The sequence below is a fragment of the Lissotriton vulgaris genome, chromosome 11 (assembly GCF_964263255.1).
Source record: "Lissotriton vulgaris chromosome 11, aLisVul1.2, whole genome shotgun sequence".
Lineage (NCBI taxonomy): Eukaryota > Metazoa > Chordata > Amphibia > Caudata > Salamandridae > Lissotriton > Lissotriton vulgaris.
The window spans coordinates 844,505,830-844,528,647 of NC_141699.1; positions in this window are offsets into that span (position 1 = coordinate 844,505,830).

Sequence of the window (22,818 nt, forward strand, 5' to 3'; positions counted from 1 at the left end):
TGAAAACAGTTCTGGTGTCAACTGCTATGCAAATGTAGTGGTTAATGTTCTCTTTTCACTAGAGAGTTTAAAAGAACAGATTCTGTTGAATTCTGAACAAATTTTATGCTGTTTGTTGAATTCTGTTTTCGAGAAATGTAGCACTGATCGAACAAAAGTAGAAAGTGTGTCTGAAGTTCGTTATCTGTTAGATGAATGTTCAGGTCAAACAGACTTCTCTGAAAATAATCAGCAAGATTGTCAGGAGTTTTTAATGTATATGCTTGATATATTGCAAGTTGAGGGTGTAGATGTAGATCACCTGTTTGGGCTTTCTTATCAATGGCAGCATGACTGCGAGAACTGTATGGTATCAAGTACTACTAGTGTAGACTCAGAAAGATTTATATATTTAACTTTGCCAGACAGTAAATCAGTCTCCTTTAATAAGCTAGTAAATGCAGCGGATCACAACATGGAGTGTAGCCAATGTAAATGTGATATGATGTCAACATTATTTATACGTAGATATGGCCAGTATGTCATTTTAATGATCCAACGTTGTAGGCCTGATGGATCAAAATTGTCAACTTTAATAAAAAATTTTGTGGCTTCTCAGCTGTCAATATCAGGGAGGACTTTTGTTACTGTAGCAATTATCTATCACGATGGTCCATCAACAACATCAGGACATTATACAGCTTACTTAAAGTCTGGAAACGGCTGGTCATTCTGTAATGATTCCGTTGTAACGTTCAAAAAAAAATTGCCGTTTGACCTTAAAAATTCTTACCTGGTGTTTTTAAAACCAAAATTTTAAGTAGAGGGAATGTAAGTCTGCAATGCTGTCTAGATTAAAAATCCAACTATATAAACTTAATGCAAGTAAGTCTGCTTCATAGTAAGCAGTATCAGTGTCATAGGAAAAGGAGAACATGAGTGACAAAGAAGAGTAAGTTATTAGTAGTCCAGGATTGTGAAAATAATCTCAAATATTTTATTTTTGAAAGTTGCGAAAATAGAAAATGTCGGGATTTGATTGGAAGAATAACAAGACTTGCGAATCGCGGCAACATGATTTGGCCTAGTGGAAACATGTGATATAATGAGAGAAGTCTTTTTTTCTATGTAACATATTTTACGTATCGATGGAGGTTTTCTTTCAGAAAGTGGCGGGCTGAAAATATTTGTAGCACAACAGAGTGGATGCTGTTCATAGGAGATCGTTCGACGTCATTGAAAGTAAGTTAATTTTAAGGAGTTTTGAAATCAGATTTCGAAGGTTGTATGGGTTTTTTAAACACAGTCATTTTGATTGTGTTTTTTTTTCCCCGCTGTTACATGATGAATACCTTCAAGTCACTGATTTAAGTGAAATTTGATACATTCTGAGAACAGCAAAAAGAAACCATTTAACATGTATAATTAATGTTATGCTTTTTGTCCTTATGATATACATTTAGAAATGTGAGGTACATATGGGTAAGCTGAGTTCTGTAAATATCAATTTTAATGCTTTCAGTGCTGTACTTCTGGGTAGTGTTTTTTTTTAAAAAAGAAAAGAGGCCTCACCTCAAAGAAAGCTCTTGAAAGCACACATCTTATTTGCATCCTAAATCAAGCATTTACAATGTTAGACACAATTTTATGATGGCTTTACATCTTTTTTGCGCTGCTATTGCATCACTATTGTGAGACATTAGCAGTGCAAGAAAAACATCATGTTCCAAAATAGGGCTCAGTTCATCAACATCAAGATACAGTTTCTTTAGAATATATATCTTTAGGATTGTGTAGGGGACGTAGAGAAGCAGAGACTTCTGTAAATGTCAAAGTTGTTGAAAAACTGTTTGTTTTTGAACCTTTTCCCTTGTCTTTTCTAATTTTTAAATACATGTTTTAATATTTTTGGAAATGTTTGTTCTTTTTTTTACAGATTGAAAGTATGAAAAAATATTTAAAAAAAGGTAACAAGAATTATAAGGTAAATGTTTTCTACTCTTTTTACCCGCAATGCACTGCTGATGATGTCATTGACAGTATCTCTCATTTACTCTCTATAGCTGTCTTTCTTTTTACATTATTCTCTGTTTACTTCCCTTATACTAACTCTTCTCTTTTTTTAAAAAAATATTTTTTTAGTTCGCTTAAAGTTCGCGAACCGGTCAGCGAACTTGAAGCGAACCAAAAGAAATAGAGCTTGCCAGAGTGATAAACATTCTAGCAATTTTGATTGAAAGGGGAGGTAGTTCTGAAAAGAACTGTTTTTTTTTGTTTTTGTTGTTTTATTTTTATTTTTATTTTTTTGAACATTTTTTGATTTTTTTGTATTTTTAGAACTGTTTTATGTTTTTTTGTGTTTTTTATGGAGGGGAGACAACAAAAAACAGGCATTGAAAACGGCTCAACTGGAGCAAAAAAAAAAATTATTTCTTGGGTGCATTAGGGCATTTATGATTTTCGAACGCCATGTTCATCAGGTTGACGCTCATGTTGCCATATGACAGCATAGCACCACAGTATATACAACTTAACTTCATATGCTGGAAGTTGGGTTGAATGTTGGGCACAGTTTCTTGTGCCTCTCTTCCCGTCAAAGACATTGTGGAGGTCGATCTGGCCACAGGAGTTGTCGTGGGATTGTCTTGAAGATCCCTTAACTCAGCCCGGCTGTAGTTTAAGGGATGCCACCTGCTCATGTGTCGATGCATCGTATAGTTGCCCATACTGTATTTCTTATCTGTGCCTCTCGACAATCTGTAATCACAGATGAGGCAGGTGGCATATTTAGCATTCACCTTCTTTGATCCAGGAGGGATGGAGAAAAACTGCCAGATGAAACTTGTTTTTCGCTTTGAAACCCGGGGCAACTCTTGGACAAATTGTTGTTCCTCTCTGTCCTCTTCTTCTTCTTCCTCCTCTTCCTCCTCTCTGTTAGTGATAAATTGACTAGGTGGTCCTCTCTTCTTATGAGGAGGTGGAGGTGGTGGTGGGGTTCCACCAGCTGCAGCAAGTACAGAAGCCATTGTTCAATTCTAGCTAAATGGTCTTTCTCTCACCAAGATGAAAGTCAGAGTGAGGAAATAAGGAGGGGTTTACATGATTTGGGGAAAGCAAAAGTTCTGAACCAATGAAAAGAGTTATTTTTAGGTCACATGACCTAGTCATACATCATTTGGAAACCAAAAGTGAAATGAACCAATGAAAAGTTTGATAAACAAGTCACATGACCTGTTCCGCTTACGTTACGCGGCGCGCGCCGCGTCCCAGATCGCTTCCGGTTCGCGGTCCCGAGCACTTCCGGGAGCGCTAACGCGGCGCGTCATTAGACGCATTACGCGATAACGTGATACGTCGCGCTTCCGCGACGCGTCACAGTTCCGCTAACGTAACGTTGACCGGTTCGCGGACTAGATCGCGGCATCGAGATGAGCTAACGGAAAGCTTCCCGGTTCGCGAACTAGAAGCGAAGAAAAAAAATTTTTTAAAAAAAATTATCAATAAACATCTAAATATATTTTGGGATTTAAAGAAGAATACATTTTACAGCTACAGATGTTAGCTTTTAAAAAACCAATGAAATTCACAGAAAAAACCATAGGTTATAGACCATATATAGTTAGAAATTTGCATTTAAAAAACCATTGAAATTCAATGAAAAAACCATAGGTTATAGACCATATATAGTTAGGGATTTGCATTTACAAAACCTTATTTTACTCGCATAAAACCATTGAAATTCCATATATAGTTAGTTGCGCTAACTATATATCGCGCACCCGCAATCCACTGCTGATGATGTCACATATTACATCATTCATGACATGGTCAGTGACATCACTGATGACATCACTGATGACAACATCCAGTGACTGTATGTTTCTGTAAAGTGTAAATATGTCTTACATATTGAAGAATGAGTGGATGTATAAGTGTTTGGATGAAGGATTTAGTAGGTGCATGACTGACTGTATGAGTGAGTGATTAAATATGTCTCACTGAGTGCATGGGTTAGTGACTAAACTGTCTTAATTTGTGCATTATTATGTCTGTTGTTCTGTAAACTGCTGCATGTGTTGATAAGTAGCTATATGAGTAACTATATGGGTTATTGATTGGTAGCCCAGGTATTTGTATGGGAGACTGAGTGTGTGTGTGGGTGGCTGGGAGGTGTATGACTCTGTGCATAGATGTGTGAGCAGTTGATTCACTAGATGTATGGTTTCAAAAGTGCATGTGGAAACAGCTGTATGGGCGGTTGACTGTGTGCATGAGTGTATTGGTGAGTGAATGGATATCTCAGTGCTACATGTGAAAGTAAGTACATATGTAAAACACAGTGCATGTGAGAGTTGACATATATAAATAACTGTGCATAAGAGCCAGTGAATGTGTGAGTGGCTTTATGGATCATTGTGAACTTCAATCAAGGATTTTATAAAAGAGTAAATATGTGTTAGTATATGTTTGAATAAGTAAGGTGTGTATAACTGTATAGTTGAGGAAATGGAGGTGTGATTGATTCTTTGCATGACTGACTAGGTGTGTGAGTAACTCCATGGATGAGTGACAGTCTGTGAGTGTCTGTTTACACTGAGTGCACCTAAAGTTATATTAGAGTCTGAAGAGGTTCATCGTATTATCACATGAATGATGTCATCAGTGATGTTGTCAGTGATGCCATTTGAGTTGTCAACAGTGATGTCATTTGAGATGTCATCAGTGATGTCATCAGTGATGTCACTGACCATGTCATGAATGATGTAATATGTGACATCATCAGCAGTGGATTGCGGGTGCGCGATATATAGTTAGCGCAACTAAGTATATATGGAATTTCAATGGTTTTATGCGAGTAAAATAAGGTTTTGTAAATGCAAATCCCTAACTATATATGGTCTATAACCTATGATTTTTTCATTGAATATATATATATATTAACTTAAAGTACAGCAACACTTGAAGGTCATGTGCTTATATATCTTTATATTTATTACTTTGCTTTTAATTCAGCATCTTCAATGCACTGCCCTATGCTCACTATGTGTGTCCTCTGCCTCCACTCTCTGGCTCATCTCAGGTCTCATTCTGCAACTGTGGTCCCCAGGCTGGCCCTCTCTGGACTCTTCCCTTCTATACCTCCCCTTGCATCCTCTCATACATCTTTTGATGTTCAGATCTCAAAAAAAAAAACATTTCTAATCCCTTCCCTCTAACACTTCCCCAACACTTACGATTTACTCATCCCAAACCTCCTCCTACTGCTATTAGCTCTAAAAAAACAAAAAACATTCTAATTCTATCTCTTCACGATCCTTTTCTATCCAACTAACAGACTAATATGACCATCACTCAAATTAATTTAATATTTCCCTATACTAATTCCCCACTAATCCTGTTTGGGTTCCGGTGTAGCGTGCTACCTGTTGTAAAGCACTTTGACACCTCATCAGGGGTAGCAAGCACTATAAAAATACAAATCCTTCCTCTTCTATCACTCCACTCTCCTTTTCAATGCAAATAACAAACTCACGTATCCACTGCTCAAATTAATTTCATATCTTCCTATACTAATTCACCACTAATCCTCATTGAGTTACGAAGTAGCATGCTACTCATCGATAAAGCACTTCAAATCCTTGTCAGGGGTAGTAAGCTCTATATAAATGCAATTACAATTTTATTTTTTGTTAGAAAATATCCCAGCAGTAACATAACTAAGGGTGCAGTACCTTATCTGGCTAATGGAGGTCTCTTTACAACTCCACAGCGACACCTAGTAACAGCCTGTGGTACTGCACACTTTTCTTGCTTTGTGGATTTTATTTAATTACTTATGCTACTGCGGGGATATTTTTTAACAAAATTAAAATAGCAAACATTATCATTCTCAACGCCAATGGCTCAAAATGTCAGTAAATTGAGACCTATTGCATTGCAAATACTCGTTTTCCTTGGGCCTTCACATTTACGGATGACACAAAAATATTTTAAGACATGCAAGCTACATTATAACAATGCAATATGAGCTCTTTAGTAAGAAAAGTGACAGTCAAGTTGTTATGAGGATTTGATTAGCTTAATAGTGTGCCTGACGTCAGACATCCTGACGTACGTACTGCGTGTTGACTCGCACCCCGGAAACAGGGGCTTGGCACCCAGTGTTTAAAGATATTGCCACTTGGCTAGAATGTACATGTGGTAGGACTGATTTCCATATCTGGTTGCATTCATCCCATGACGAAGTAAGTGTTGCCCCCCCAGAGGGGTTTTGAATTTGATTAATTACATTTGCTCCCACATTCCTGAAAATAAACAGATCTATAACAATATTTAGCCTTAGTATAGCTTCTGCATAGCATAAACCATTGATAGATAAACAGGTAACATGGCTCCACTAAGAGATACATATAACTATTTTGACTACTATGACCCTATGTTTTAAACAACTACTATTTCACAATTCATTAACCAGCTATATGATCTACCTTGAATCAGATGGCGGACAAAACCAAGTGAGTTGTACTTTTAGTGTGTGTTAAGAAAGCAGCACTTACGGGAAGGGGGTGACATGAACCACTCCAACACCATATATTCGACTTTCTGTGTCATGTATCACATATAATATGATTGGTTTACTTTTTGTGAACTGCTCTTGTTTATAGTTATGCCACATAATTGTTTATTAGCTTCAGAAAAGTCTTGGTGCAGAGAATAACACTAACCAAGTAATACACTCCTTGTTCTATCCGTTTTATAAATCTGTGTTTGTTTGTGTTGTCCGCCCTCACACCAGACAATCGGACACAAGGGATAAGACAGATAACCAGAGACCCACATATCCTGATGAAGGCACACAAAATTAGCCGAAACATGTCAACAATAAGGTGTATGGCAGGGCAATAATATCCCTCTAACTATCACAACTATACTGTTCAATCTTCTTAGAGTAGTCCTAAATCTGCAGTGGAGCTCTAACCCTGGACTGTTTTCACCTCTCAAACATTTGCCACTCCGAATTTAAATATCCCACACTCCCACTCAGTGGTAGAGCCCATCTTAACACTAATATGTATTTCAGATGAGGGAAAAGTTCAATAATGAAACATTTCACAAGTTGTGGATAAGTGCTGTTTTTTCTAAAAAGTGAATCTCAGACTTTTGAGTTGGTTTAAATCTTGTAATTGTATGGGGTTATAATAATTGCACTGAGCTCCAAATTGTTGAAAATACATTTTTAAGAAGCCTGCTTTCAATCCCCCAATCTATATCCTCGTACATAATCCATCAAGAGGTGGGCCTCGGCTATGTTCCTGACTCGGTTAGAATGTCTCCCATTCTTAAATGGATTCTAATCCTGATTTGGTGCTAACCAAAGAGATCATACGAGAACGTATGGCTCTAGATAGGGCCAGTAGTATACCGTGGCTGAGACATTTGAAGAGCACAGCTGAGTTGCTAGGATGCCCAACCTTGTTTGACAACCCAGAAAATATATGTAAAAAAATCTTGTGTGGGCCTAGACATCATGTCTGCATATAGTATCACTAGAAATAAAGACCTAGGAATTATTCAAACCTGCTGTCCATGCCCACCAGCTTCTAAAAACCTCCTATTCCATGGAATCTTACCTGGACTTTGTCACTTTACCTCAACACCACTTTCACTTGACAAGATTTAGGTTTAATTATTTACATGTTTTGCTGGCTGACCCTTTAGGCTGGGGTTAAGATAAACGACCTTGGTCCTTGCTCCTGCGATTGTTTCTCAAGGCAGGATACTATGCGTTTTGCCCTGTTCTGCGATTTCTATTTATCTATATGTAGGTAGTATATCCTTCCAATTTTAAAGAACAAAGGTTTCCTGCATGCTAGACCAGCTCTTTTATACCTGCAGATGTTGAGTAAACCTTGGAAAATGATCAGCATTGCTAGCTTTCTAGTAGCAGCAGTTAGAGCAAGGAAAAAAAGGAAGTAGCGAGTGAAGCAGGTTTATGTGTCTGGATCCTTCAATGTATTTTTGCCCTATTCTATATGTTATGGGGCAGATTTACAATAACTGTCGCATCCCTGCATATCAGCAGGGATGCGCCAGTTATTGTGCGCCGCTGCTCTGCCAGCATGGATGCCCCGCATTTACAATGTGGTGCACCATGGGGCAAAAACGGCACAGATGCGTGACGCATCTGTGCCATAAAGGTGGCGCATTGCTGGAGTTGCGTCACAAGCGTGTCACAGCTCCAGCAATGCTCTGGGGGGCCCTATCTGTACAATGCTGCGTCAATCCTTATGCCTGCTTAAAGCAGGCGCAGGGTTTTGACGCAGCATGGGCTCAAAAGTGACGGAGTGAAATCTTGTAGCCGGAACACCCCACACCTGTGCAGCGACGCCTACTTCTGTCGCAGGGCTTTACAACGTGACGCATCTCCCAGATGCGTCACATTGTAAATACCCCGCACTATGGCGCATATTTTGCACCGCTGCTGCATCACAAAAGTGACGCAACAGTGGCGTAAAAGAGGAACAAGGGCTTGTAAATCTGTCCCTATGTTTTTATATTGTTTGTATTTTATAATGATATATGCATATTCGGTTCTGCGCTTACATTTTAATCACGGATGATTTTATATCAAATTCTTTTTTAGTTTTGTATTTTTGATGGGTATTTTTAACATGCTCTTATGGTTTTTAATAATAACTGAATAAAGTAATTATGACTGACTGACTGGTGTAAGACATTATGAAATTGCACCGCCTGCACTGCCTGCGCTATCATGGTTAATTTACGAATTACTACATGCTCTACATACAGAGTTGTGTGAAAAAAAGAGACAGACCTACCTATCCAGCTCTCATAATGAGCAACATGAATGGTAGGCCAGTATTTCTCCACCCCCAAAGTTACTCGGCCTCCCTCTGAAGGTGGGGAAAATCTGGCCCATTATGAGTTAGATTCTAAAGCTCCCCCTCAAAATAAGGAATTACAGGGGAAATAGGTAATTGCTGATGTGATTGACCTAGTATTACTTCATTCCCCCCCCCCCGGCACATGAGCCTCAAGCTGTGTGCAGTATTCACACCCACTGTGTCCGCTGGGCACCACTGGTGATGTACACAGGGAGCACTCTGATGAGGCTGCACAAGCTATATTCCTACTGACACAGGTGGGCATGTTTTGCTTTCGAAAGATTTGTGCAGAGTCATTATGTGAATTCATACTGGTAGCAGTTCATAGATCAGAATAAAATCAGTTTAAAGTTATTGTTAGGTTTAGGTTTAGGCTTAGTATCAAGTGTATGTTGGAGAGGGAACTAGGCCACACTTTGTGTGGTATGGAATGAAAAATTATGTGTATTTTGGTCTGCTAAGAAAAAAAATTGAAATTGTGGACTATGTGAACCCAGTGACCAAAAGTCAGCCACTTTATATGCAGAAATAGTTTCTCCATTCCTTTAGCAATTGTTTCAGCCCACTCTAGGCATGTAGAGTGTTTATTCTGTCCCCAATTCGTATTAAAGGTAATATTTGAGGATCCCTTAAATGGCTGCTGGAGCTAAAAAGATTACAAGCATACATTCAAATTTCCGTTAGCGATTCAGTGTAAAAACCTTGTCATCAATACAGTACTATTTTTTATTTTTGTTGCTGTATTGAAAAAGCTCACCAAACTAAAACAAAAAAAGCATTGGCAAAGCCAATAGGTCTGCCTTTTAGCACTTCTTGCTTTGTTTCAACATGATTTTGCAAAACTTTATTGTTTGGGAATCTGACGATCCCTCATCTATCTAAGAAAAATAAAAACATTGGGAAACATGTTGTTTAGGTGTCGAAAAACCCATCATTGCCCCCTTTTCACTGAAAGTAACTACTTTGTGTAGGGGAAAGCAAGCAAGCTATAGCTCATAGTGAAGTCAACCAATGGCTGATATGGGCTGATACATTGCCTGTTATTGCATGCTGGAGTGAGTGGAAAAAATGTGAATGACACAACCACAGACACATAGATGGAGCCTGGCTGAAAACTCTTATGATTTATTAAACACATACTTTTAGTAAAATCAAACAGCATTGGCTGACACAGACTTAAAAAAGCCAGTTGGTCTGGCATTGGCCACTATCCTCTTGCCTTTGAGAAAGGAAGAAAGAGAGAAAAAAGAAAGAAAGAGCAAATCACAAAAGAAAGTAAAAAAGATAGGGTGGAAGGCATGAAAGAAAGAGGAAGGCAGGAAAGAAAGATATCAGAAGGAAAGAAAGAAAGAAAGAAAGAAAGAAAGAAAGAAAGAAAGAAAGAAAAAAAGAAAGAAAGAAAGAAAAGGGAAAAAAAGAAGAGGAAAAAAGAGTGAGAGAAAAAAGAAGCACAGAAAAATTGGAAAGAAAGAAAGAAGGGAAGAAAGAAAGAGGTAAAATAAAGAACGAAAGAAGGAGTGACAGACAGACAGACAGGGTTTATGTGAGCTGGTGGTATAGTGTGAAAAAGAAGCAGTGGGATAAGAAAAGACCACTTCAAAAGTAATTTTTAAAACCACTGGTAAAAGATGAAAACTCTAGCTGGAATGTGCCCTGTGCTCACATCTGGTAGAAAGAATCCTGCTTTCACATCAGGCTCTAGAAGCAAAGGCAACACTAAAATAATAAAAAAAAAAAAAACAAACAAACCATTGGCACTGAAGGGAACTACATTCTGCGTGGATGTGCTCCTCCTTGTGGAAGGGCGTAAATGCAGTCATTCAAGTGAAGTTAGCCAGCGGCTGAAGTAGGATTACCTACTGCCCCAGGCTGTATTCTGAAGTGGGAGGAAGCAAAATGTGAATGACACAACAGACCAATGGATGAAGAGAGTTGACTGAAGCCCCTTTAAGTAAGTATATCTTACATATAATTTTAGTAAAACCAAAAGGTATTGATGAATGCTAGTCCTAAGAACATATGACGTTTGACCAAGGGCCACCGTCTGATGCACCCAGTGTATAAATCTGTAATTGCGAACCAACGTTGCCATGGGAATTTGAATTGGAACTCCACTATCCCTCTGCGCAAGACAACCCAGATGCATTCACAGTAGATATCACAAATGGAATAATTGATGTCACTGAGAGCGATATACATAGAAAGAATCATACTCAGCTGCTGTTTATTCTAATAGAGGTTATGAAACGAAAAAAAGCTGCAGTTTCACTAAACAGATATCTCTGAAAGAGGAAATCTATATGGAACTGTGTAGAAGACAAGGCCTATTTAGTGGAACCTTTCCCCAAAGGCCTCATTCCAAGTGGGGAGAGAAACTGTTAGCAGAGTGCACATTAAAGTACATGCCACCTACCATAAGAATTATAACTGGAGTTCAAGGCTTCCACCTTTGGATAAGAAATAACACTGTAACATTATCCTCAAACAGAGTGTATAGAGACTGTAATATACGGTATACATGGGGGGGAGGCACAATTACACTTAGCAGATGTTCATCTATAGCAGTGGTTCCTAAACGTTTTAGAGCCTTGACCCACTTTTTAGAACAACAAATTGTTGCAACCCACCTAGCTTTAATGGGCATAAAGTGGGTGATCTTTTAATGTAACTGTACCTCACGGTCATTTAAAGACAGAATTTATTTTCCATTGCGATGGCCACTAAATGTACTCATACATGCAGTTTTACAAATAAAATTATATTGCACACAAGTGATAATGAGTGGAAATGGAGTTTCAGTGAACATTTATCATTTGCACATCACTTGGTAAAGTGTCTTGATCCTACTAAGATCTTTGTTTCCATCACACTTAAGAACTTTAGAATGACAAAAATGCCTCCTTTCTATTCTTTCCTAACTGCTGAATATGTACAGTTCATTTACAGGTATTTACATTTTATTATGTGTTACAATAAAATGGCATTCTACAGCCTTTCCTTTCGTTCTCCCTGTACTCTAGCAAGATTGTCACATAGTTCAATTTACTACTTCTTTCTTTAAGTACAAAGAGAGAGCAGTTTGTATACACCAATCACCATGTTAAAATGTAAACAGCAATTTATCAGTAGACATAGCTTGACAGTTGAACTCTGACTTTGAAGTGACTTTGAAGTGCAGCGAATGTGATAAGATTAATACACAATTTAAAGGCATCTTCATCTATTGATTGGACTTTCGAGACACACCAAAAATCCACCTCCTCCTCACCAGTTTGGGAAATGCTGTTTTATGGATTACAGGTAATTAAAGTCTGCAACACAGCTGTTTACCACTAGATGTCACCCCAACCCTTCCTAGCGGATAGTCCCGTGATCTTCTACTCCACTGTCATAGCTAGTGATATTCAGTTGAGGTGTTTATGTCAGCAGCCAAAACATATTTGCTCTGTACATACAGAGCAGAAAGCCTCCTTCGATTTTACTTTTACGTAACAGATACCTTCATGGAGATGTCATGTGTGATGTCATAAATGACATAATAGATTATGCTGTTTGTGATGGAAGTTATCTCTGCGAACTCCAAATCAGTTTTCATTTGCATCTGAAAATATCTTTAGAGCTGGTTATTAAAGAGAGGCGCTAGATCAATCAATCAATCATAGTATTTCTAAAGTGCACTACTTACCCATGAGGCAGAGGGGCTGAGCAAAACAAAGTGCGCAGAAACAACTTGTATCTGGTCCGCCCCTTGCCTGCACCCATGTAGACAAAGGGATTTACTGTATAAGAAGGGGCTGTGTCCCCATGAATCTTGTTCTCTTCCTGGATCCTTTCTTGAGGGGGGCTGCTGCTGCTGGGCGCCGGGAGGACCACCACTGGGCACTGCCTCCCTGAGTGGAGGGCCCTGTGAGCTGGCCCCTCGGCCCAGCCTTGCCCCCCCTGCCTACCTAAGGACTTTCCTGATGTTTTGTGCCTCTAAGCGCCCTGTGAGCGCTGTACCCTTATTTGTGAAGTGCCCTCTGATTTTGTGCTTCCTTTCCTGAGGGATTCCCCCGGCGTGGGGATCTCCCTCCCTTTTGATTTCAGGCATGGGTGCCCACCCCGTTTATTGGCCATGCGTTTTAATCATTGGCAGGTGCCCACCCTGCATGGTGTGCCTACCCCACTATAGGGGTTAATTCGAGGGAGCCCACCCCTCATCTTTTGCCGGGTTGAAATCACTGCCGCCGGCACGGAGATCATCGAGGAGGTGCTGTGCCCGCCTACCTACCAAGGGCCGCGCTGCCATTGGCGGCCCTTCATAGCAGGAAGCCAGGCAGCACGTGGGCGGGGCCGCGAGCCTGGAGGAAGCAGGAAGCGGCTGGGAGCCCACCCCGCGCTCCTGCACGCCGATCGGGAGTCAGCTTCTCTCCCCAGGGCTCCCGAGCGGAGGAAGAGCCCTGCAGCAAGAGCCCAGGAGCGGCGGGAGGAGCACCGGCCGCCGGAGTAGCGAGGCTCCCTGAGTGAAGGGAGAGCCCCGCAGTCCAGGAGGAGAGCCCGCCCGCAGACCGGAGCAGAGCCAGAGGAACCTTGCCAAACCGGTGAGTGCGGGGGTATCCAGCGTCAGAGGCATTTGTGTAGAGCTTGAGGGCCCCTCCCGAGCAGACGTGCATTCCCGAGTCCCGAGGGGGGATTCCAAAGGCTCCGGGGGCATTCTTATTTTGAGTCCCCAGGAGGGGGACTCCAACGTGCGGGGGCAGTTTCTGTTTGCTTAGAGCGGCCCCGGTTGGCAGCGGGCCGCTCCCACGATTTTGGGGCCATTTGTGTTAGAGCCCACGAGAGGCTCCTAGCGGCATTTCTTCCAAGCCCCGGGACTCCAACAGAAGGGCACACAGTTCTACAGAGCCCTGGGAGGCTCCAAGGGTGCAGTGATTTCCAGAGCCCCGAGGCTTCCATGATCCCGGGCATTCCTGGTGGTAGAGCGGCCCCAGCTGGCAGCGGGCCACTCCCCCAGTTGTGCTGAGAGTCCACGAAGCTCAAAGGAGGCATTTGTTGTACAGAGCCCGTGAGGCTCCCACGTGTCCTTGGGCCCCATTGTTCCTTCTGAAGCCCAGAGGAGATCCCCAGCTGCCCAGCACTTAGTGGGCGCTGCTACGTTTAGGCTGGTCCCTCTGATGCCTTTCCTTTGGCTGTCTGCGCAGCCTGCCCTGACTTTCTGGACACAGGGCGTCCTAGCCCCCTGAGAGGCCAGTTGGCCTGGGGACAGTTCTGGGGTTGTGCTCTTGCGTGGGGTACATGTTTTTGGCCCTATGTGGTTTTTGCGCAATTGTGACTTACCTGCCTAATGTGATTGCTGCATCATGTGTAATGTTTTATACCTCTATGTGATGTTTAGGTGTTTTTTTTACTAGTATAGGTATACTAGTGAGGTCCTGATTCCCTGAATAATATTTTCCTAAGGTGGGTAGGGTTGCGTAGGTGGTACTTACCTGTTACCAGTGATTACTGGTTGTGTGCTCTATTTTCTATTTTGTGCTACAATTATTATTGTCCTAAGTGCTATTCTAACAAGTATTCTAGTTCCAAAAGTGCCTATTCCTGACAGCGGTCCATGTGGCCCTGTCCTGTACATATATCCCCTGTAAATTCTGCCCGTGGCTGTTGGCACATTATAAGGTGTGTGTTTTTATCTAATGTGTTTGGTACAATACAAAGGCTATTCTTATATATAACCTTGTGTGCAGTTTCCTTTGTGGTGGGCCTTGGGTGTTGTTGCTGGGTGCGCGCGCAAACAATTAACCTACATTGCCTCCGAGATTAGCCTGGCTGCTCGCGTCACGTTACCTAGAGGGTGAGCAGGGGTTATCTTTGGCGTGTAACTCCCTTGCCCTGTCTAGAGTGGTGGTTTCTGCCTGGCTTTGGCGCAAGCCTTAACCAACCGGAAATCGCCATTTCTAACAGCGTTGAAGTCGGCATTCAAGGCTGGAGTTTGGCCGAGGCTCCTGCGTACAGGGCGTTGCTGTAGTCCAACCTGCTGCTGACGAGGGCCTAGGTGACCGTTATTCTCGTTTCGGTGGGGATCCACTTGAAGATCTTGCAGAGCATGTGGAGCGTGTTGAAGCAGGAGGAAGAGTCGACGTTGACCTGCTTTGTCATGGAGAGGGTGGAATCAAGGATGACCCCTAGGTTGCGTCCGTGGGTGTTGGAGCTGTTCCCAGTGCAGTCGGCCACCAGGAGTCGTTCCGGGCCGAGAGGGTGGATCAGAGGATGAGGACTTCCGTCTTGTCAGAGTTCAGCTTTCGTTGGCTGTTCTTCATCCACTCGGCGACAGCTTTTATTCATTCGTGGAGGTTAGTTTTGGCTGTATGGGGGTCCTTGGTGAGGGAGAGGATCAGCTGGGTTTCACAGCGTAAGAGATGATGTTAAGGTCGTGCAGTCGGGCGACGTGGGCGAGCGGTGTCATGTAGATGTTGAACAGCGTTGGGCTGAGGGATGAGCACTGGGGTATGCTGCAGATGATCTTAGTAGCTTCAGAGAGGAAGGAGGGGAGGAGGACGCTCTGTGTTCTGCCGGAGACGAAGTAGATGGTCCAGTCCAGGGCGTTCTCTTGGATCCCGGCATCGTGGAGGCACGTGCATAGTGTGTGATGGCAGACCGTGCCGAAGGCGGCTGACAGGTCCAGGAGGATGAGGGCCGCGGTTTCTCCGTTGTCTAGCAGGGCCCTGATGTAATCGGTGGCCAGGGCCAGACTGGGAACCAAAACCGGCCCTGGCAAAGTGCTCGGCCGGATTCCCCCCCCTCCGGAGGGTTGTGGGTGCTGCCGAGCTCTTTGCCAGGGCCAGTTTTCGGCCAATTTTGTTACAGGGCCAAATTTGCAGCTAAACATAACAAAAACGGCCCCCAGGGGCCCAAAACCGGCCCCCCACCCGTGCGGCGCACCGGGGGTTTGCCCGGTGCCGGCTACAGCCAGTCCGGCCCTGTCTTTGGCAGCGATGAGGGCAGTTTTGATGCTGTGGTTACTGCGGAACCCGGACTGGTCCAGGATGCTGTTCTCCTCGAGGTAGCGAGTCAGTTGTTTGTTGACGGTCTTCTCGATGACCTTTGCCGTGAACGGGAGCAGGGAGATGGGCCGGAAGTTCTTGAGGTCGTTGGGGTCCACCTTGGGCTTCTTGAGTAGGGCATTGATCTCGGCGTGCTTCCAGCTCTCCAGGAAGGTTGCTGTCTCGACGGAGATGTTGATGGTTTTCCGGAGATGGGGTGCGATGGCGGTGCTGGCTTTGTTGAAGATGTGGTGTGGGCATGGGTCTGACGGAGATCCGGAGTGGATGGTGTTCATGATTTTGATGGTGTCGTTGTTGTTTATGTTTGTCCAGGAGAGCAGGCGGTCGTGGGGGCCGTGGTCTCAGTGGTTTTTCGGGCGGTCGTGGCGTTGAAGCTGTCGTGGATGTCTGCGATCTTGCGATGTAAGAAGGTGGCAAGCGAGTCGCTCAGGTCTTGCGAAGGTGGGATGTCGTTGGTGTTGGAGCTGGGGTTGGAGAGTATCTTCATGATGTTGAAGAGCTCTTTGCTGTTGTGTGCATAGTTGTCTAGGTGGTCTTTGAAAGAGGGCCTTCTGGCGGATCTGATGAGGTGATGGTGTCTGCGGGTGGCAATCTTGTGGGCTGCGTATCTGTCCGGTGTTCGTTCACGGTGCCAGTTCTTCTCTAGCTTTCGGCAGGTTTGCTTGGAGGCCTGGAGGTCTTCAGTGAGCCAGCTGGCTTTCTTGCTGGTGTGGCTGTTGGAGGGTTTTTGAACGGGGTGCGGGTGTTGGCGCAGTCGTCGATCCATTGTCTGAGGTTGCAGGTGGCGGTGGCGGTGTCGGGGTCGGCGGGTGGGCTCCGGGCGAGGGTGGTTGTTAGCTGTTTTTCAGTGACGTCGCTCCAACAGCGGCAGGGGATCTGTTGGGTGCGATGGTGCGTGGTGAGTTTTCTGAAGGTGAAGTGGATTCAGCGATGGTCGGTGCAGTGGAGTTCGGTGGTGTGGTTGAAGGAGCCGTGGGGGCTTGCGGAGAAGATGGGGTCGAGCTTGTGGCTGGCGAAGTGGGTGGGGGTTGTGACGAGTTGTCTGTGTCCGAGGTTGGCAAGGTTGTCGATCAGGGTGGCGGAGTTGGTGTCGTCGTTGTTCTCGAGATGGAAGTTCAGGTCCCCGAGGAGGATGTAGTCCGTGGAGGCGAGGGCGTGTGTATTGACGAATTCGGTGATGGAGTCGCTGAACTGTGGTTTGGGTACGGGGGGTCTGTAGATGAGTGTTCCTCTGAGGGTGGTGTTGGGGTCGGTGTGGATCTGGAAATGCAGGTGTTTGGCGGTGCTAGATGGAGGCCGAAAGCCATCTGGCAGTGCCCGCAGTGCTCGTATGACTGGTCAGTGTGCAAGCCGTTTGCTTGGCTATTGGTGGGCCTGTTTTATGGTCTGGTGGCCTGGGGTTCACTGTTTATTTCCCATATTTTACCACAATCCTTGCCTGAGGCAAACACAAATGCCTTCGACGCTTGTCTGTACAAGCTCAAACTGCCCAGATTTGCAAATGTGGGACAATCTTTTAGTTACCCTGTAGGAGAGTAGGGTCTGCTTCCTATGGTTACCCCCACTTTTTGCTGTGCTTCACTGGTTTTCGACTTTAGTATGGCTGTGGTCTTGCTAATCAGGCCCACAGCCTAGCTGTACTCTCTCTAAATTCATACCATGTACTTTAGGTACATACCAGATTGGTTACTGGGTCGCCCTTGTGAGCCCCTGTATAGGGACCCAGGACATAGGTGCACCCTGGGCCTAGCAGGGGCTGCAGCATGTATTATGCCACCCCTGGCTGGCCCTCCAAACTGACACCACAGGTCTGCATTTGCAACCTGGGTAAGGTGGTGTATATATATTACCTACTGGCGGTCGCCAGTAGGTAGTTATAGTTAGGATTGTTTTCCATAGGAAATCCTCAACATTCTATTTGGAATAACTTTGGCCCTAGTTGAAGAATCTTAGCGAATTTCTCAAAGAAGATGGCTCGGTCCGCTGCGCTCCTTCCCTGAAAGTTTGGGGGGGATTAGTCAAGTGGGGGCTGAGATATAAGGGGGGACCCAAAACGTGTTTTCTGCATGTTATTTTCCATAGGACCTTTAGACTCGGCTACAGGTCGAACGGCTGAATGGATTTATAAGAAATTTGGCAAAACTGTAGAGTCTGGTTCGCAGATTATGCTTTTTTTGGAATGGTGTAAATCCGTTCAGTAGTTGTTGAGAAAATTAAAGTTAAAGTCAATTATATATCTATAGGCGCGCACGCGTGCGCGCACTCAAGCGGCTGCACGTGAGCGGAATTTTTTTTTGCTGCGTGACGTCTGTTAACGTTCGATTCGAAGGAAATCAGGAAGTTTTGTACGCCATTTTGTCACTGCGAGTAAATATATTGTTCATTTCAAAGCGTTGAAACATGGAAAGGGGAGAAGGTAGAGATTGTTTTGCTGCGTAGCTTTTCTCGAGGTGTGCAGTAAGGCCCTTAAACGGAAAAAGATACAATTTTTTCCCGAAAAAAAATACGGGGTGCGCGCACCCGGTCGCGCACACCCATTTACAAGAGTGTGAAATTGGAGATAAATCAGAAGTTTGAGTGCTTAGATATAAGGTGGCTCTGAAAAGAGCCATTGTGTTAATTGAGTGTTGTCTGCATTTATAAGTAAGTACCGATGCAGAGCCTGATGTTGCAGAGGAAGATTCTGTTTCCCTCATTCGTGAAATGAACACCGTCTCTCCTATAGACGTCTTGCATGTGGTTTCACAAGTTGTTGTGGTAAATAGAACCCATGCTATAATCTCTGAGGAACGCAGAAACAGATTTATTTACATGTCTCCTTGCTTTCTCAAATTGTGCACAATGTTGATTGGACCAATTCCATTTCTGTCTTTGACATATATTGGAATATACCAAGGCAGATCGAGGAAAAAGTGTCATCAATTGTCGAAAGGTGTCTTTTAGAAGCATTTCCAGACCTACCCCAGTGATTGTGCCTAGATCGTTCCCACCACAGTGCACAATTATAAGGTCTGGTTCTGGGAGATGCATAAAAGTTTTCACCAATGGAATCAATTGGTGACATTTCAATCCTCTTTTGGAAATCCATGTTATGTGTACATTTGGTAAGCTGAGGTTGCAAATTCGTCTGCTTACTGCATATTTTTCACTCCAGTGAATATAACTGTGTCCTATTAGCCAGACCTTCATTTTCAAGGGATTTGTAGTCGTCCTCCGATCGGTTCTGGAAGTGGAATGGTAGTTAGAAGTTGAAATTCTAAATAAAGAAAAAGGAAGAGGCTGGGTGTGGTTTAAAAAATAAAAATGATTGTTTGATTGTAAGAAGTGGAGATTGAACAGTACATTGCATGTTAATGTTTATGTTAAACGAAAAGTACTATTGGGTGTGAAAAAACAAGACATGTAACAGAGCTGTGTATTGGCAGGTGTTTCTGGAGGGAAAATAGTCTTCTTAATTTGTTGTAGAACGTTGAGACATGAACTTTTGACCTGTGCCTTCAGTAAGGTGCAGAATGAGGTGTAACCATGGAAACAGCCGGAGATGGCAGTTGGTGATTGGTTCACTCTTTGGTGCCTCTGTGTCTGACTCTGTTCTGTGGTGGCAGGCGGACAACTGTTTGTTATTGTAGAGATGAAAGGGTGATAAGGAGAGAAATACGACATAGCGTTTGGCCTGTAGAAGCGTGGGAGCAGTGATTAACTCTGAGTGAAGCGGAACTGTGGCGGTGCTTGGTAACAATAAAACATTTTTTTTAACAGTGGTATAACTGTCTGTACGGTGCGTGACCTACTAAGAAAAAGTTCACGGGTCGTAATTGGCTTGCAGGTTCTAGTATCAGTAAGTGAGGTCGAGAAAAGAAAACATTCAGGACTTTATTTATGAAGGCCTTGCGCCACTGGTGCGTCACTGTTTCCCATTTTAAAAAATGAGGCACCGGCGGCGGAAGGTCTTCATAAATAAGGTCCTCAGTGACTACAGTTAAGGTTATGTGGAACCCATGAATAGTTTTTCAATATGAAATCATTTCAGTTGAGATTATGGATTAAAAGAGAAACCGTGAATATTTGAAATGTTTATTTAGAAATGTACTGTTTTAAAGGCAAATCATTATGTAATATGAGTACAGAAATTGCAAAAAACACAGTAATTGGTATTGTCAGTAGTACATGGAATACAAACGCTATAGTTGAAGAAAAATGAATATAGTTGGAAAAAAACATTGTACACTCTTATAAGGAAGTATATTATATTTTAATAAATGGAAGAAGGTCTCTGGCCTTTCAATTTAGGAACGATATATGAAAATGCAAGTGGTTATACATCATTACTTTATCAATCAGCTGTCTACATGCGAAGCACTATCAAGTTTGTGTTATGTTACTGTGTACGGGGAAAAAAAGGCGCCGAAAGCGACAAAATGGCGAGAGGTGCATGTATGTAATCTGTTGGATGCTGCGCAAATCACTATTGAGGAGAACTACTGTATTGAGATATCTTTTGAAGGTTGCAGTATTGCATTTGAAATACAGCACAAGTAACAATGGAAATATTGTTGAAAGAACATATTTTTCTGTAAAGTATTTTAAATTAATAATTTTATAGAAAATTAAAGGAGCAGAGGCGTGTGAGGTGGAAATAAGCAGTTGAGATGCGAAATGGCGTTTACAGTTATAAAAAACTCGTTTATAATTTACACATTAATTAGGGTAGATGTAGCATATACTAGCGAGTTTTGCATCGAGTACGTTTGAAATAACCTTAGATAAGATATGCAATAGAATTGTTGAGATTATTCTGTAAAAAAAAAAGTTGAAAATCGAGTAGCTGAAGAAACAAATCTAGTCCACATAAAAGACCAAAATTTAAACAACACGAAATCATAATGTCCACTGTTAGTAAAGCCAATAGGTCTGTTCTTCAAAAGAAAATATGGAAAAGAACGTGAAAAATATAGGGAAGCAAAAGGAAATGAGGACGTCAATGGCTTGTATAAGAGTTATTGAAGCATTGTTTAGGCAAAATAGGTAACTTCTGCTTGTAACAGGAAATCACTTTTATGATTTGAAAGTATGTCAGCTATCCAATGGAAAAGAGTAAAGCAGTACTCATGATCTGTTAAAATCGGAGTCTCTTTTATTATCAGAGGGCAGCTCGGTGGGTTTTCGATGTAGTTCTCTGTTAGGAAAGAGTTAACCGTCCATTGTGTAGGCGAAGTATGTAGCAAGTGCTTCTAACAGGAAATCATTGTTATCATCTGAAAACATGTCAGCCATCCAATTGAGAAGATGAAAGGAGCATTCATGATCTGTCATTATTGGAGCGTCTTTTACCATCATAGGGCAGCTCGGTGGGTTTTCGATTTAGCTCTCTGTTAGGAAATCTTGCGCGGCTGCGAATATATTCCAATGACCCAGAACTCCTTGTATCGCTGCAAAGGCCATAAACCCTCCGTTGTAACAAAGCTGTTCATGATCAAGTAACGGATTCATGAGGTGATTGTAATTCGGTTCAGGAGGTACCAAATTGCAGAGACATAAATCCAGGGCCCACGTGAAATCACAGCTCAGGCAATGAAATACAGGCTGCACACAGGTGAAATATGAATATCGAAATGTTAATCGATATGAAGTATTCAAAGTTGAGAGTGGTAAGGTGCCGTAGTACAGAAGCATTCTCTGTCGAAATAGTTCTAAGTAGTCCGGCTCGTTTGCGAAGGCAGGAGGGACATCCATTTTGAATTTCCCAAGATGGTAAAGGAAACGGCGCAGCACTGCCGGTTGTATAGCAACTCCACAGAATTAGGTCGCCGGCTATGCAGTGGAGAGGAGCAGAATGACTTGATAAATTTTTTAGGAGTCTAGTCACTTATATATTGCTTAGTAGTTATCAAAAAAGTAGCTTTTCTTGAAGTGGAGGATGCTTTAAAAAATAAGGGAGTTATTTGACCAAGTTGTAAAGCAAGGTCAATTTTTTTTTACATCAATGCTGTTTTCTGTGAATGTTAGCTAAGTGAAAGATATGTGTGTGAGCAGATGCAACGTTCAGTTTTAAATGTGACAATGGAGGTCTTGTTCATGTCTTCCGATTCAAGGTCGGTATTCGCTGCCAAATACAAAGATCAAGAAACGCATGCGTGGGGTAGATAGTCTGCATTCTTAAAGGAAAGGAAATGAGGGGTTATTTTTACCGCGTTAGCATTGTCGTTTAAAAAGTTACAGTGATTTTCATTATATGTTAAGAAAGTGTCACTGATGAAGACTGAAAATAAATCCTTATAAATAACAGGGACTGGTGTATTTTAGAAAAGGTGTGTAACATTACATGAATTGTAAAAAAAAAATAATGTCATTGAAAGTGTATGGTTTGAAAATGAAAAGTAGAGGTTTATAGTTCACGTTTTGAAAGTGGTTCTAGAGGGTCAGATGCATGATAAATTTATAAAAAATAGAACATGTTTTTCAATAGTATTATGGAAAAATATGTGCCTTTATGTAGTATTTAGATTATCTGCCTGTTGCCTATTCTTTGAGTTTTAGTAATCCTATGACTTATAAGTTTTGCAGGGGCGGTTTGAGGTTCATGGTGGGTTTGGGCAGGGAGGGTAGGTTGGGGGTTTGTAATAGGGGGTCCGGGTGGGGTGGAGTGTGGAGTTTAGTGAAGAGTGAGGGGGCGGGGGGTTAGGGTGTTTGGTAATGAAGCAGAGTCAGAGGACGCCAAATTTCTTTTATGGGGTGCCACGGAAATATGTATTTATTCTCAGAGGTTTATTATATTAAGGATATATATTAACATGGTGGCTCTTGTCGTTTTGTGGTTCTGTGCATGTGTATAATGCTGGCCCTGTAGTTTTTGTTTATGGACCTTATTACGACACACAGGGGAGCCACGTTGC